The sequence below is a fragment of the Garra rufa genome, chromosome 3 (genome assembly GCF_049309525.1).
Source record: "Garra rufa chromosome 3, GarRuf1.0, whole genome shotgun sequence".
Lineage (NCBI taxonomy): Eukaryota > Metazoa > Chordata > Actinopteri > Cypriniformes > Cyprinidae > Garra > Garra rufa.
In genome coordinates this window covers 66,272,033-66,287,548 of record NC_133363.1, presented here as the reverse complement: position 1 = coordinate 66,287,548, position 15,516 = coordinate 66,272,033, and the positions used below count along the sequence as shown (strand labels likewise).

General features: G+C 36.7%; 1 protein-coding gene across 8 annotated transcripts in view; it reads left to right on the top strand.

The window, feature by feature from the left end:
• The window catches only part of nrxn2b (neurexin 2b), a 537,859-nt gene that overhangs the window by 398,183 nt on the left and 124,160 nt on the right, over positions 1-15,516 (top strand). The gene's annotated exons all lie outside the window — the stretch shown is intronic.

Below are 15,516 nucleotides of genomic sequence, written 5' to 3'. Positions count from 1 at the left end.
GATATGAATAGAGACTCCTCACAGTTTCACGCTGACGCCACTGGAATAAACGCTTGTCGTGTTTTGTCTGAATTTCATCTGCTCGCTCTGATGTCCTCCGTCGTGTCTCTCGTTCTTTATCACCTCATTTATTCTATTGGGTTTCAGTCGGGTGTTAATGTCGTTGAGAGGTTGTAAAAGCTGCAGTCCGTCCTGAACCGTGTCTGTGTTGGTGATGATTGGTTCTCAGATCTCCCACATGAAACTCGTTGTTCATTCCAGTTGTCAAAAATAGTTTCTTTCTTGGAATCAATGGCTCCATAAAGATCTTAAAAGTTCTTAAGATTAATAAAATGTTCTTCATGCTTTGAAAAAACGTGGTTGTTTTAAGATCTGCTCACTCTGAGGTCCTTCAGGCAACCGAAAATGGTTCTTCTGTGGCCTCGCTGCACCCTCCCCCCACCTTCGGAAATGTTATTTTTAAGCGTGAGCTCGCAAACCGCCTCTCTCTAGTCGTTCCGTGCATAATCAGATTGCAGTTCTCTTGCATCTTTCGTGTGCACAGCTATTTGAATTTGCATAATTAACGTAGAGGCGTCCCGTGGAACCCTAAACGCGCTGGAGTCTGACAGCTCGCGCTCGGCTCCGGGTGAACGTTCGGCGGGAGCCTCGGGGAGAGCGAAAACAAGAAAACAGCTTGAGAGAAATAAAAATGATAATTCTCTGAGATTTTCAGCTGGAAGGTTCTCAGAAACATTCAGAATGAGATCAGAGTGTGCGTCCCCTCACATAAACACCCTGAAAACCCTGACCCCGCTCTGAACCGCCTCTGCGGACGGCGTTTGTGGTTCAGCGGGTGCGAACGCCGGTTCAAGCCTGACTGCAGGCGTCTCCTGAAGGAATCGTTCAGAAACAAACCCATATGACATTTACTTTTGGGTTTTTTTCACAGTAGAATGTCACATTTGTCATTCACATCAGGTTTGATGTCAAAACCGCATGAGAGCTAATGATGATTGATGCGGTTTGAGAGCTGAACATCATCTTGACTAACTGTTCCATCAGTGGAGCCATTTTAGCATTCAGCCTGTGATGTTGTGTCCAAACCAGCCCTACCCATCATTCCGCATGACCGCCCTCTTTATACGTCTGCGTGTGTTTTATTTATGACAACATCAATCCAACAGGGCTGACGAAAGTGTTGAAGCACCTCATGAATATCTCTCTCTATATTCTGTCCAGGAGGTTCAGACAGCTGATGTAAGAACTGCAGGAATGATTCAGGAGTCATTTGTGTTTTGTTCAGAACTGAACTTGACACGTCTTCTGGGGTATACTTTATTGCTTTATGGTGCTTTTACCATCATTTTTAGAGTCCATCTGCTGATTAGTATGTGGAGAGAACAGCATGAACTTGCTAAATGATTTACATGTTTGTGATTTCTCTAAATGAAATGTTTAATAGTTAAAGTCAAGTCAAAGTTATTTGGGACCTTGGAGCACAAAACCAGTCACAAGGGTCCATTTTTAAAAATTTAGATTTATACATCAGTACATTTGATTTATAAACAAATAAATAGACTTTCTATTGATGTCTGGTTTGTTAGAACAGGACAATATTTGGCTGAGATACAACTATTTCAAAATCTGGAATCAGAAATTAAGTTTTGATACATTTACTGTAGTAAATTTACAAAGGCCAAGTATGGTCAAGTCAAGTCACCTTTATTTATATAGCGCTTTTAACAATACAGATTGTGTCAAAGCAACTGCACAGTAATTAAACAGCCCCATAGTGTGTAAGTAACGCATTATTGAAGATAATCAATTTTCAGTTAAAGGCAGTTCATCAATGAATTCAGTGATATCATCGTCAGTTCAGTTCAAATAGTATACGATATCGCTGGAAAGTGACCCATACTAGGAATTTGTGCTCTGCATTTAACCCATCCAAGTACACACACACACACACACACACTGCTGCGGCGCCCAGGGAGCAGTTGGGGGATCAGTGCCTTGCTCAAGGGACTCAATAGAAGCTGTACATTCACTCCCCTAACCTACAATCCCTGCCGGACCTGAGACTCGAACCCGCAACCTTTGGGTTACAAGTTCGACTCTCTAACCATTAGGCCACGGCTGTCCCCCATTAATATCTTAATGATTTGGCTTAAAAGAAAAATCGACCCATTAATTTTGGCTCATGCAATGTATTGTTGGCTATTTCTATGAATATACCCATGCTACTTAAGACCAAGGTCACATTTCTATAGAGCTTTTCACAATACACACAGTTTCAACACAGCTTCCCACATAATAATATGCTCTATAAAATGTTTTACTAATGTTGAGTTATGAAAACATTATTTCTAATAGTTCTCTGAACTGCATGATTTTTGAATGTATGAATGTTAAGAGAACATTTAATTTTATAATATATTGTTTTGCAAATATTATAGGAAAGTTACTTTGAATCTTCCCTGAATGTTCTGAAACATTAAAAAAACATTAGAATAACTAAAATTTCAGAAATAAAAAATTCTGATGTATAATTTTTCTTTCTGCTAATGATTTGAGAACAGTATTAAAGACCTGATAACTGTGCACAAACATTGGAAGAACATTTGTTTATAACTTTATAATCTTGCCAGAATGTTCTGAGAGCATTCCCTGTTAGTTTTGTTTACCAGTATTCATGATATAACCCTAACCCTAACTCATCATGCCTTATATTTACAAATACACATTTATACTGACAATTAGCAGAGCAGAGCAGAGTAGTCTTGTTTCCAGCCAAAATGTCTAAAAATTCTTAAAACAAGAAGGATTTTCTAGACAAGTAAAAACTATTGTCTTGTTTTCTGAAAAAAACAAGTCAAAATTAAGTGTGTTTTTGCTTAGAACAAGCAAAATAATCTGCCAATGGGGTAAGAAAAATAATCTTGTTTTCTGTTTGAAATAAGATTTTTTTGCTTACCCCATTGGCAGATTATTTTGCTTGTTTTTTTTCAGCAAAAATGCACTTAATTTTGACTTGTTTTTTTTCTGAAAACAAGACAATAGTTTTTACTTGTCTAGAAAATCCTTCTTGATTTAAGAAATTTTAGATATTTTGTCTGGAAACGATAAAAATTTAAGTAAGAAAAGCCTTTTTTTTTATGTGTAACGTGACTAGTGATTATGGTTCTATCATATTATGTATGTTTGTTGTACTGGTGAGCCAAACACAATTTTCCACTTAGGTGAACAATGAAGTCATACAATGCAATACAATATTATCCTGCTCATGAAACTGCAGTTTAGTAGTGATGTGAAGAAGTGCAGGTCTGGTGTGGTGTGGCTGTGTTGTGCTGCTGTCTGTCAGGGCGGTGTTGGCTTGTGCTGCTGGTGTCCTTGGGCGCTGTTTCTGCAGCGTTTGCTGATGCAAGTCCATATGGAGCCGGCCTCTCCGTGAGGATCCTGGGAGATATTTCATCATCCTCTGCAGTCGTGTCTCTCGCTCGCACACGGCTGCTGTGATCCCACACGGGACGAGCGTCAGGCCTCCGTTTGTCTCCCACGGCTCTGAATGTTCTGGGAATATCACGTGAGATGAGCTCATGTCAGCAGTTGATCTGTTTGAACAGTTTTTCATTCTGAATTAAAGGACTAGTTCACTTTCAGAACAAAAATTTACAGATAATGTACTTACCTCCTTGTCATTTAAAATGTTTGTCGTTCTTTCTTCTGTTGTAAAGAAATGGTGTTTTTTGAGGAAAACATTTGAGGATTTCTCTCCATATAGTGGACTTCTATGGTGCCCCTGAACTTCCAAAATGGGCTTTAAAAGGGCTTTAAATGATCCAAGATGAGCATTTGAGGTTAAAAAGTGTATAAAATGTAATTTTTTTTTAGAAAATACCCCATCGTTTTGCTAGATAAGAATCTTTTTTTTTTCCTCGGCTGGGATCGTTTAGAGCTCTTTGAAGCTGCATTTAAACTGCATTTTGGAAGTTCAAACTCGGGGCACCATAGAAGTCCACTATATGGAGAACACTCCTGAAATGTTTTTCTCAAAAAACATAATTTCTTTACGACTGAAGAAAAAAAGACATGAACATCTTGGATGACAAGGGGCTGAGTACATTATCTGGACATTTTTGTTCTGAAAGTGAACTGCTCCTTTAAATGTGAAATTTTGAAATACAAAAGTTGCTGGAGAACATGATGATCTGCTGTAGTTGATGTAGTGTTGTCAGGACAGCATTATCACGTGTATTGTAAACATATGTCATTTTTGACTGAGGTGTGTGTGTTTGCTGGAGGGAGCTGATAACATGAACGGATGAGAGCGGGATCGATCTGTTGATTTGGTCATACTGTAGAAATGTCTGATGTTGAGGAGTTAATGAGCAGAGCTTCATCTGAAGGACTGCTGGTGTTTGTTCAGATGATCAGCGGAGGTTCAAGGTCAGTATTGATGGATATTGATCGTGCGCTCGATAGTCAGGGCTATTGAACACTCTTGTGTGTGTGTTTGAATCTGAGAGGATGTTTTTCCCCGACACACACTCGTTTAAAGAGTGATGAGTGGACCGCTATTTCTGTTCTTGTGTTTACTTCTGTTGATTAATGGACAGACGTCGATGGAGAGCGTCATGATCGATGCTGTGTGTGAATGTGTGAATGTTTATGAGTCACTGATTCAATCTGTCGTCTCCACACTCAACCTGATTATCACACACACACACACACACACACACACACACACACACACACACACACACACACACACACACACACTCACACACACACACACACACACACACACACACACACACACACACACACACACACACACACACACACACACACACACACACACACACGTTTGTTTGACTGTCGTAGTGTCGTCTTTTAGCTGATTAATAAGACTTTTAAGTAGTGACGACCAGTCAAATGTCTTCAAAGTATTTCAAATAAAAGTACTTTTACTACTTTTAATCCCCACAAGTGTAAAACAAGCACTCTCTCTCTCTCTCTCTCATACACACACACTTAGCCTAATTAAAGGATTAGTTCTTTTTCAGGACAAAAATGGACAGATAATGTACTCATCACCACTATATCATCCAAGGTGTTCATGTCTTTCTTTCTTTAGTTGTCAAGACGTTAGGTTTCTTGAGGAGAACATTTCAGGAATGTTCTCCATATAGTGGACTTCTATGGTGCCCTGAGTTTGAACTTCCAAAATGCAGTTTAAATGCAGCTTCAAAGGACTCTAAACGATCCCAGCCGAGGAAGAAGAGTCTTATCTAGCGAAACGATCGTTTCTTTCCTAAAAAAAGTTACAATTTATACACTTTTTAACTCCAAATGCTCATCTTGTCTAGCTGTGTGATGTGAATGTGTACTCTGTGTATTCCAGTTCAAGACAGTTAGGGTATGTCGAAAAACTACCATCTCATTTTCTCCTCCAACTTCAGAATCGTCCTCCATCGCTGCAGAAGTACCGACCCAGTGTTTACAAAGTGAACATGCAAAGAAGATCAAACGCCCTTTACAAACAAGGTAAAACGACGATGTAGGACTATTTTGAAGTTGGAGGAGAAAATGAGATGGGAGTTTTTCAACATACCCTAACTGTCTTGAACAGGAATACACAGTGTTGACGCAGAGCTAGACAAGACGAGTGGTTTGAGGTTAAAAAGTATATAAATAGATTTTTTTTTTACTAGATAAGACTCTTCTTCCTCGGCTGGGATCATTTAGAGTCCTTTGAAGCTGCATATAAACCAGTGTTGTTTTTGACAACCATCTTAGATTTAGTCTTAGTCTTAGTCTTTTGGACTAAAATGGTTATTAGTTTTAGTCAAATTTTAGTCACTTCTATATGTGATAGTTTTAGTCCAATTTTAGTCGACGAAAAGTCAAGAAGGTTTTAGTCTAGTTTTAGTCGACGAAAAGTCAAGAAGGTTTTAGTCTAGTTTTAGTCAATAAACTGGGGGAAAAGTAGTCTTTTAACAAATTAATGTAGGTCAGTAAGTATTTTGCTGTTGGGTAGTGTCACTTATAAGTTCTGAAAATAGCAGATCTATAGGCTAATTCAACACAATGTGAGCTTCCGGATCGACTATTTTTTTTTACCAATAATTACAATAATGAAGGAATGTTTTAAAACATAAAAGACAAACAAGGATGGAATGCTAAAACGGCTTGCCATACTAGTATGGCAAAGAGCATTTAATGGTAAAACGGCTTGCCATAGCGGCAGGTACTTTTTTCGGTTTTAATTGGCATGCACAATAAGCAGAAATGTCATGCATTTTAAACGTCTGACCATGGGCGTCGGAACCATTGAACGTGGGTGGGACAGGACCCACCCACTTTTGAAGACCAATGATATTGGACCCACCCACTTTTACCGTCTCTAATTCAGCGAGTATGTCTTTGCACTTTTCGTCAGACTCAGTCAAATCCATTGTATGAGGTATGCCTTAATAAATTAAACTGCATTTAGATAAAGCATTAAATTACATGCTGTGGTTTCCTCAAATTTATTCCACTTGGCTTATTCAGAGTCCATATCAATTAAACTCATTCCGGGTTTTCACTAGTTGGTCGTGCCTGCTGCACTCCCGAGACACAGCAAAGTAAAACAGCGTAACTTCTGCTCAGATACACGGTACCTAACCCTAGTTGATACTTTATTTCAACTTTTCAATTATTTCATTAATTTACAAATAAACAAATGCCTTTCCGATGTGATTTAAGTGAAAAGGGAGACGATTTCGAAAATGATTTCAACAAAAGGTGGACGCGAACTCGGGTCTCCCACGTCAAAAAAGATATGTTACTCGTGTTATCAATTGCGCCACGTCTTTTGTAATATTTGTAAATATAGCATTGTATAAAAACGCATTAAATAAAAGGCACCAGACTACAGAAAATGGCATATACAACAGTATTTTTTTTTTCTGGGGGAGGACCCACCCACATTTATTTTGCTTCCAACGCCCATGCGTCTGACGGACCACCCACTAACATTTTCGTCTATTCTCGTCTCGTCAACGAAAACTCACACACGTCTCGTCATGTTTTAGTCATCAACGAGCCATTTTTATCTCGTCATCGTCTCGTTTTCGTCATGGAAAAAAGTGGCGTCAACTAAATGATTTCGTCATCGTCATCGTTGACGAAAACAACACTGATATAAACTGCATTTTGGAAGTTCAAACTCGGGGCACCATAGAAGTCCACTATATGGAGAACAATCCTGAAATGTTTTCCTCAGAAAAACATAATTTCTTGATGTCTGAAGAAAGAAAGACATGAACATCTTGGATGACAAGGGGTGAGCACATTATCTGTAAATTCTTGTTCTGGAAGTGAACTACTCCTTTAACACTAGAGTTTTTCCTAGTTGGAAGAAATGTTCTGTTTCTTCTCGAATTGATTAATGATAATGAATCAAGCTCCTAACTGTCTAAACAGCTGATTCACTAAATAGAATCAGACTAAATGTTTCCTGAATGTTCAGTAACCTCTTAGAGAGAAGATTTTTTCTCTCTCGGATGAAGCGTCGGTTCACAGATCCTGCAGCTCGTTCATTATTTAGATTCTCTGTGAGTCTTTGACTGGATGGAGTCCAGCAGTTTTCAGCTGCTTTATTTTGTCCTTGTCATGATGGAGAGGAACCTGAAAACACTGTGAATCTCTGCTTCCTCGTGTGTGTGTTTGACTTCAGTTTGACAGAAACACCTTCAGCGCCGCACAGAAATGTTTGTGTTCGTTTCAGGGTCGATCCTGAGAGATTGCTGCGTCAGACTCTGTGTGTGTGTGTGTGTGTGTGTGTGTGTGTGTGTGTGTGTGTGTGTGTGTGTGTGTGTGTGTGTCTGTGTGTGTGTGTGTGTGTGTGTGTGTGTGTGTGTGTGTGTGTGTGTGTGTGCCATGTTCATTTGGAGGTTCTCCACAGCAGATACAGATGTCTGTATAAATACTGCACGTGTTATAGTCATATAATAGTACGTTCCAGAACTACTATACTGGTATTTAAAGAGAAGGCATCTTTAATCTCTCCATTTGTATAAACTCAAACATTGTTTTTCGAGTTGTTTGAATCAGTTCCAGACTCTGGTGTGTGGTGTTTGTTCTCTTCATCTCTGTGTCACGCGTGTGCCGCTGCTCCTGGTGTTTGTTGTATTGGTGTCTCTCCTCATGCATGTTAATGAAGGTTCGTGCCTCTGCAGCGGCTCAGATGATTGTTCTGGAGCGATTTCAGCCGCTGCAGGTAAAACAACAGCGCTAACAGCAGTAATCCTGTGCTAAAGCGCTTAGCGGAGACGTGTAGCTAACGGCTAACATGTGCAGAGAAATAATGAAGCGCAGGTCAGTGCTAATGAAGGATTGTGTTGATGCAGTAAAATCATGTTCTGTGTTTGTTTGACTGAGGAATGGCTGTGTGTGAACATGAGCATCGCTTCATCATCAGTATTCTGGAATAGGGCTGCAACTAACGATTATTTTAATAATCGATTAATCTGTCGATTATTTTTTCGATTAATCGATGAATCGGATTAAAAAACAAGGGATTTACAACCCTTTATTCAAAAACAGAACTAAAATCTTTAGAAAGTGCACGAACATGTTGCTCCTTGAACTGTTATAATAATAATAATAATAAAATAAAAATGGACTAACACAAAAAACATACACATGTATGCTTTACATCTGCCAAATATATAGACTAAATAAACTAAAATTACTATCCGTCAAGACAGCGGCTTGCTGTGGTGTACATGCTGCATTTCCCATCAAGAAGCCTCTCAAATTAAATTCCTCAGTGCGCATTAAAAAAGTCGTGTGACTTTGCACGCTGGAACGGGATAACTTGACTAACTTTCTGCTACATTCATTCTGCCATGGCGGTGTTTAGCGTCCTGCCATCAGCAGCGACCAGCTGGAAGAGTTCCGCATTCAAATGCACGCAAAACTGGCCTCAAAGCCCCAGCAAAAGTAATTACCATGAATGTGTCAAGGCAAAAATTAAGAAAATATTCGAATTACTTATTAATAAACTAGTATTTTCTGATTCAGTGTTGCAAAGATGAAATTGACGATCCTGCCATCTGCTCATTAATGCCTAATGCATCTTTATGGATTAGCTAATGGAAGAGTTTTTTTTTCGATTTTAATTATTTCGTTTTATAGTAAAATAATAATTTAAAGCTTTCTATAGATATTGTGTTTGTGAGGCAATTACCTGGGTTTCGGTTAATTATTGTGAAGCGCTCCTGTTTAAACCAAATATATCAAGCGTATTCTGTTTATTTTCTTTTAAGAGCACATTTTGTTGATACTGTTAGTACACACAAACTAAGGTAGACCCTTTACAGTTCCGGCCCGGGTGGTAAATTACTCTTACCTTTATGAGCAAAAAAGAAATTCCACATTGCACTGGCGTCTCCATGCCCTGCAAAGCGCGCTTCTCTCCGCACAAACTTTGGATTTATATTGATTGAATGATTAAACTAATATTGTGATATGTTTTAAGTTTTTTATATCAATGGATTCTAATTTAAATCGCGATGAATTAAGCAGGCTTTTGATCTGTATGCCGCTGTTTGCTAGGTATAACTTTAAAAAACAAAAACTTGAATTTAACAAACAAAAAGTGTTCCAAATATATCTCTAAATTAACTTTATAAACTAAAGGAACGAAAATAAATGTAATCACTTTGCTATTAAAATCAGCAGCTGTGTAATGAGGAAGAGAAAGAGAAAAAAAGACAGTCGGACTGGAAATTCAGTCGGCCAAAAATTGATGAGCTGTCGGACATTTTTACAAGGAATGTTTGTTTAATAACCTATATAATATCCTTAGGCTACTTTCTTAATTAAATATATTATTTCTTTGATTTATTTTAGCGTTTTTAGGCTGCTTGTTCGCTGACTGAAGTGTAGGCTATATATATAAAAAAACAACGTGCCACCGTCACAGCCCTATTCAAAACTGAGACGATTTCACCTCAGCAGAGCTCCTCTTTCTCCTTACGGTTGTGGTATGTTTTCGACACATTATACAGACAGACAGTGTTACAAAAACTATAGAAGTAGTTTTCTCCATCTCCACTATCCAACGACCCGTACACCAGCTGTTTTGCGATCGAGCATTGGCTGCTGTGAAAGTACGCTAGCCAAAGTAGGCTTAAATATCAAACATGTTTGATATAAATCGGGGCAGCATATATATATATATATATATATATATATATATATATATATATATAATATATAATGTAGAAACGGTGCTTTATGCTCAAATGTTCCAGTTTTGCGCATAAGTTAAATTCGCATTTTTGGATGGAAACACAGTTTATGTGTTTATGAGGTGCCGAACTCTGCTGGCATCAGAGCGGGAGAGAGACCGAATGTGTCCACTCCGCTCTGCGCTCAATTTTTTTTTAAATATATATAATAACAACCAAATTTCTCTGCGTCGCGCGACACAACGAATCGATTATGAAATTCGTTGCCAACGCTTTTAGTAATCGATTTTTATCGATTTTATCGATTCGTTGTTGCAGCCCTATTCTGGAATAATCTGACTCTGCTGAATCACACACACATGTTGAATCTGTTGTGATGTGTGAACAGAGACGCTCTCCAGCAGCACACTCCAGCAGACCATTTTCATCTGAATGTCTTCTTCAGATTAAATATGTACACAAGTGCTCATATAGAGGAGTGCACATATTTTTATTTTTTATTTGCCTGGTTCTCATAAGCATACCTGGAGATTTGGTTTGGTCCTGATGTATTGGTTTTGCCAAATAACGGCACTGATAGTTGATTGGCAGAACTATCGGTTATCGGCAAAAATCCGTGTTGTTTTTCTGGGTTGGGTCCATTGCTAGAGTGGCTGAAAACGTCCTCATTATACAGTCCCTATAGTCTTTGTTATACTGCACGAGAGTGACAAGTTAAATTGTGAAAGTACACAATATCCATGTGTCATTTTAATACTGTGGCCTTTGTGTAGATATTTAAAGATGGCCATCTTTAGCTTGACTGTTGATGTAATAGTAACACTTAACAATATGAAATGTGACCCTGGACCACAAAACCAGTCTTAAGTCGCTGGGGTATATTTGTAGCAATAGCCAAAAATAAATTGCATGGGTCAAAATTTTTGATTTTTCTTTTATGCCAAAAATCATTAGGAAATTAAGTAAAGATCATGTTCCATGAAGATTTTTTGTAAAATTCCTACTGTAAACATATCAAAATGTAATTTTTGATTTGTAATATGCATTGTTAAGAACCTAATTTGGACAACTTTAAAGGTGATTTTCTCAGTCTTTTTGATTTTTTTGCACCCTCAGATTTCTGATTTCAAATAGATGTATCTCGGCCAAATATTGTCCTATCCTAACAAACCATACATCAATAGAAAGCTTATTTATTGAGCTTTCATATGATGTATAAATCTCAGTTTTGTCAAATTTAACCTTATGACTGGTTTTGTGGTCCAGGGTCACAAATGTAACAATGTTACAATATTAATACAATACATTTGTATGATACAATGTACTTTATTGTCGCCTAAGGGGAAATTATTGTAACATTTAAGATTGATAAAAGCTGTAGAATAGAAGTATTGTTCCTTGTCAGAGTGTGTTAATTTCTTAAATGTTTAGTTGCTTTTGTTAACAATGAATTATACAGTGCCTTGTGAAAGTATTCATACCCCTTCATTTTTTTCACATTTTGTTATGTTGCTGCCTTATGTTAAACTGCTTTAAATTACTTTTTTTCCCACATCGATCTACACTCCCTACTCCATAATGGCAAAGCAAAAAATAGGTTTTTAACATTTGTGCAAATGTATTAGAAATAAAAAACTGAAAAGATCCCGCTACATAAGTATTCATACCCTTTTCTGGGACACTGGAAATGTATCTCAGGAGCATCATATTGCTTCTAGATGTTCCTACTCTTGGAGTGGAGTTAAACTGTGGCAAATTCATTTGAATGAGTCTGATTTAGAAAGACACACACCTCTCAGAAAAGGTCTAACAGCTGAAAATGCAGATCAGAGCAAAAACCAAGATAACTGCCTGTAGAGCTCAGTGACAGACTTGCGTTAAGGCGATGATCTAGAGAAGAGTTCAGAAACAAATCTGCTGCATTGAAGGTTGACAGAAGCATTCTCCATAATGGAAGACGACTGGAACAACTAGGACTCTAGAAAATGTCCAAGCTGACAGAGATGGAGAGGTGAAAAGGTGAGGCAAAGAATGGCAGATAATTGCCAAATGCAGATGTGCAAAGATGCTCACATCAGACCCAAAAACACTTGAGGCTGTAAAGCTGCTTCAACTATGGACTGAGTTAAGGGGATGAATACTTATGCAATCTACTTATTTCAGTGTTTTATTTTTAATACATTTGTAAATATTGCAAATCTGGTTTTTGCTGTCATTATTATGGTGTATGGAGTGTAAATTTGACAAATTTATTAAAAATAAAACACTGAAATAAGTAGATTGCATAAGTATTCATCCGCTTAACTCAGTACATAGATGAAGCAGCTTTACAGCCTCAAGTCTTTTTGGGTCTGATGTGTCAAGACATAACAAAATGTGAAAAAAATGAAGGGGTATGAATAATTTCGCAAGGCACTGTAACTTAACTATAATGATCAATATATATTAATATTATTATTCATTTACAAAATATGGTTCAGTAGGCTTCTTTTAATGAAATAGTAGAGCACTGTTTATTTTCGATTCAGTAGCCATTTTATAAACTATCGTCATGAAAAAAATCATGAAAATTATACAATTTCACATCCGTTTGTTAAGAGTATAACAGAATAGACATATGCAATTTTTCAATGTTTCATTGTTATGCAATTCTGTGTTTTAGCATGTCTAATTATTTGAATGCATAAAAACTTAATTTGTTCAAATTTATTCTTAATATAATCTTTTGAAATGTCCCCCTCAGAAATTCTGCGTTGTGTATTTAAATGTTTCTGGTTATCAAATGAAAGCATAAAACATTAATTTAATTTATCTTCTGGTTACTCAAAAGTAAACAAAATTTATTTTAAATTAAAACATGGAAGAGGCTTTATATCTGTGCAGTGTGAGCAGCAATGGCCGGATCTGGTGATGATGATGAATATGCAGATATCCGCTGGAGGAGCTCTATATTATCTTGTGTGGATTGATGGCAGGTTGTACAGTATGTTGTGTTCTCTTCTGCTCTTCTGCTCGTTTGTCTTGATTCATTTACACTCTTCTTACAGGTGATTTCGGCTGTGAATCACTCCGTTTATGCTTTTTCTTGAGGATTAAGTTTACTTGTCCTGGAATCAATCAAACTGAACGTCTGTCATATTTCAAAACAACATCAAAATAAAATATTCACAAGCTTATCTTGCTGCAGCTGCAGCTCTGGCTCTCACTACAGTTCTCTTTCTCACGCTCTCTCTCTCTACACACACACACTGTCTCTCTCTCTCTCTCTCTTACTCACTCTCACACTCACACACAAGCTGTCTGTCTCTCTCTCTCTCTCTCTCTCTCTCTCTCTCTCTTTCTGTAATTGATTTCCGTTCTGCTGTTGACAGGAACACTGTTGTTCATTATCGCGGGCAGATAAAGGCCCTCAGCTGTCCGTTCACAGAGTTAGCATTAGCATTAGCAGTGGCTGCGTTTATTGGCGTAAAAAATAACATTTACTTTTATGCATTTAGCATGGCATTAAAGGCAATGGTGGTAATTACCAAAATAACCAATAAAACGTTGATTAAAACATTAAAAATTGTATATTTTAAAATGTAAATAGAACAGTTCCTGCATTTTTTGTCACACAACTTTATTTAAAATAAGTTATTTTTAGTTGTCAACAAAGATCAATTGAAAATTAAATATGTAATAAAATGTGAATGATAATTTTCCTGATTGGGTGATATTCCTTAAAGACATTTTCTTATTTATTTATTGTATTATTATTATTATTTTAAGTATATTTTAATTGTCAAATTAATGTATAATATATGCTCAACAGATGAATATTGGGTATTTTAATAATTGTAACAAACACAATCAAAACGTCCACACACTGATAAATTCCAAGAGAATTTGATGAATGTAATTGTTTTTGTTTGGTGTGGCCTTATTTTTGTTCAGCACCTCAACCTTCAGCTTTATGGGATGTGCATGACCTCTTAATATTTTATTAATAAAAACATGGATGCAAATTTCTTTTTTGGGAGATACTCACTAAAAAAGTTTTAATGAATTGTATTATAAGTGTTATTACTTTAACTACATTTTAAAGTAGTATTATTTTTCAAGTTTTCAAGCGATGTTTTATTTTTTAGTTTTTTCTGTGTGTTTGTTTGACTATTAGGGCTGTCAAAATGGCTGAAAAACTGAGTTTTGTACTTAAATATGATCAAAATTAAAATTTATATTTAAATTTAAAATGCATTTTTAGTTGGGGTAAAAAAAAAAAAAAGCTTTTGTCTTCTCTCCTTAGGCTGCAAGAGGGCACATCAAGCTAAATATTACTAATGCACATTTATTCAAAGCAATAATATAACATGACTATCTGTGAAAAAAGTGCATCGTGTTTAACTTGCTTAAACAGCTATAAAGAAAACAGCATCTTGTATATATGCATGTATGAGTTTAATACAAAGGACCGAAAGTCAATCCCCCTGAGTAGCCTATTTATTTATTTATTTTCATTTAAAAACATAAGATGCAGTGGGATGGGGGAAAAAATTAGATATGTTTTTCAAAATTCAAAATTGAATCTGCATTAATTTTACATGTCTTTCTGAACATGCTTCACTCTTGTGCGAGACGTAAGTGCAACGGTGATAGATGTCCCTCCAGACAATGTGCAAAATAATGTGTTCTGTGTGAACAACTAAGTTTCAGTTTTGATGTAAACAAGATGTTCTCTTTTTCCGCCAAATTTCCGCTGCGCCACATCTAAAACATTGATGTGATAAAAACATTATAATGCAACGACAATTACATTACTACTCTAAACTTCACGTTTCTACAAGTCTGCTCATAAGTTTACACCCCCCTCTCCAGTGTTGGGAAAGTTACTTTTAAAAGTAATGCGTTACAATATTGAGTTACTACCTAAGAAAGCAACTAATTACGTTACTTAGTTACTTTTTTTTACAAAGTAATGCGTTACGTTACTTTTGCGTTACTAAATCTGGGCAGGGCTTGCCTTTTCACACCAAAAGACTCAGGCTTAGAGAAAAGTAAATTCATGTCTGTACAGTAGACTGCAGAAGAACAAATGTCAACTCTTTAATTTTGAGGAATACTGTATGTGTTTTTTTTAGTGAGTGAGATGAATTAATGCATGTTCACATTTATTCTAGAACTAAAGTAACATCTTACTCACAATTTCTCTCCACATGGAGACAGGAGAGCTTTTCATCAATAAATGAGGGGAAAAGTAACTGGTGTTACTGATTTGAAAAAGTAACTCAGATATTTTCTTGTCAATTAAAAA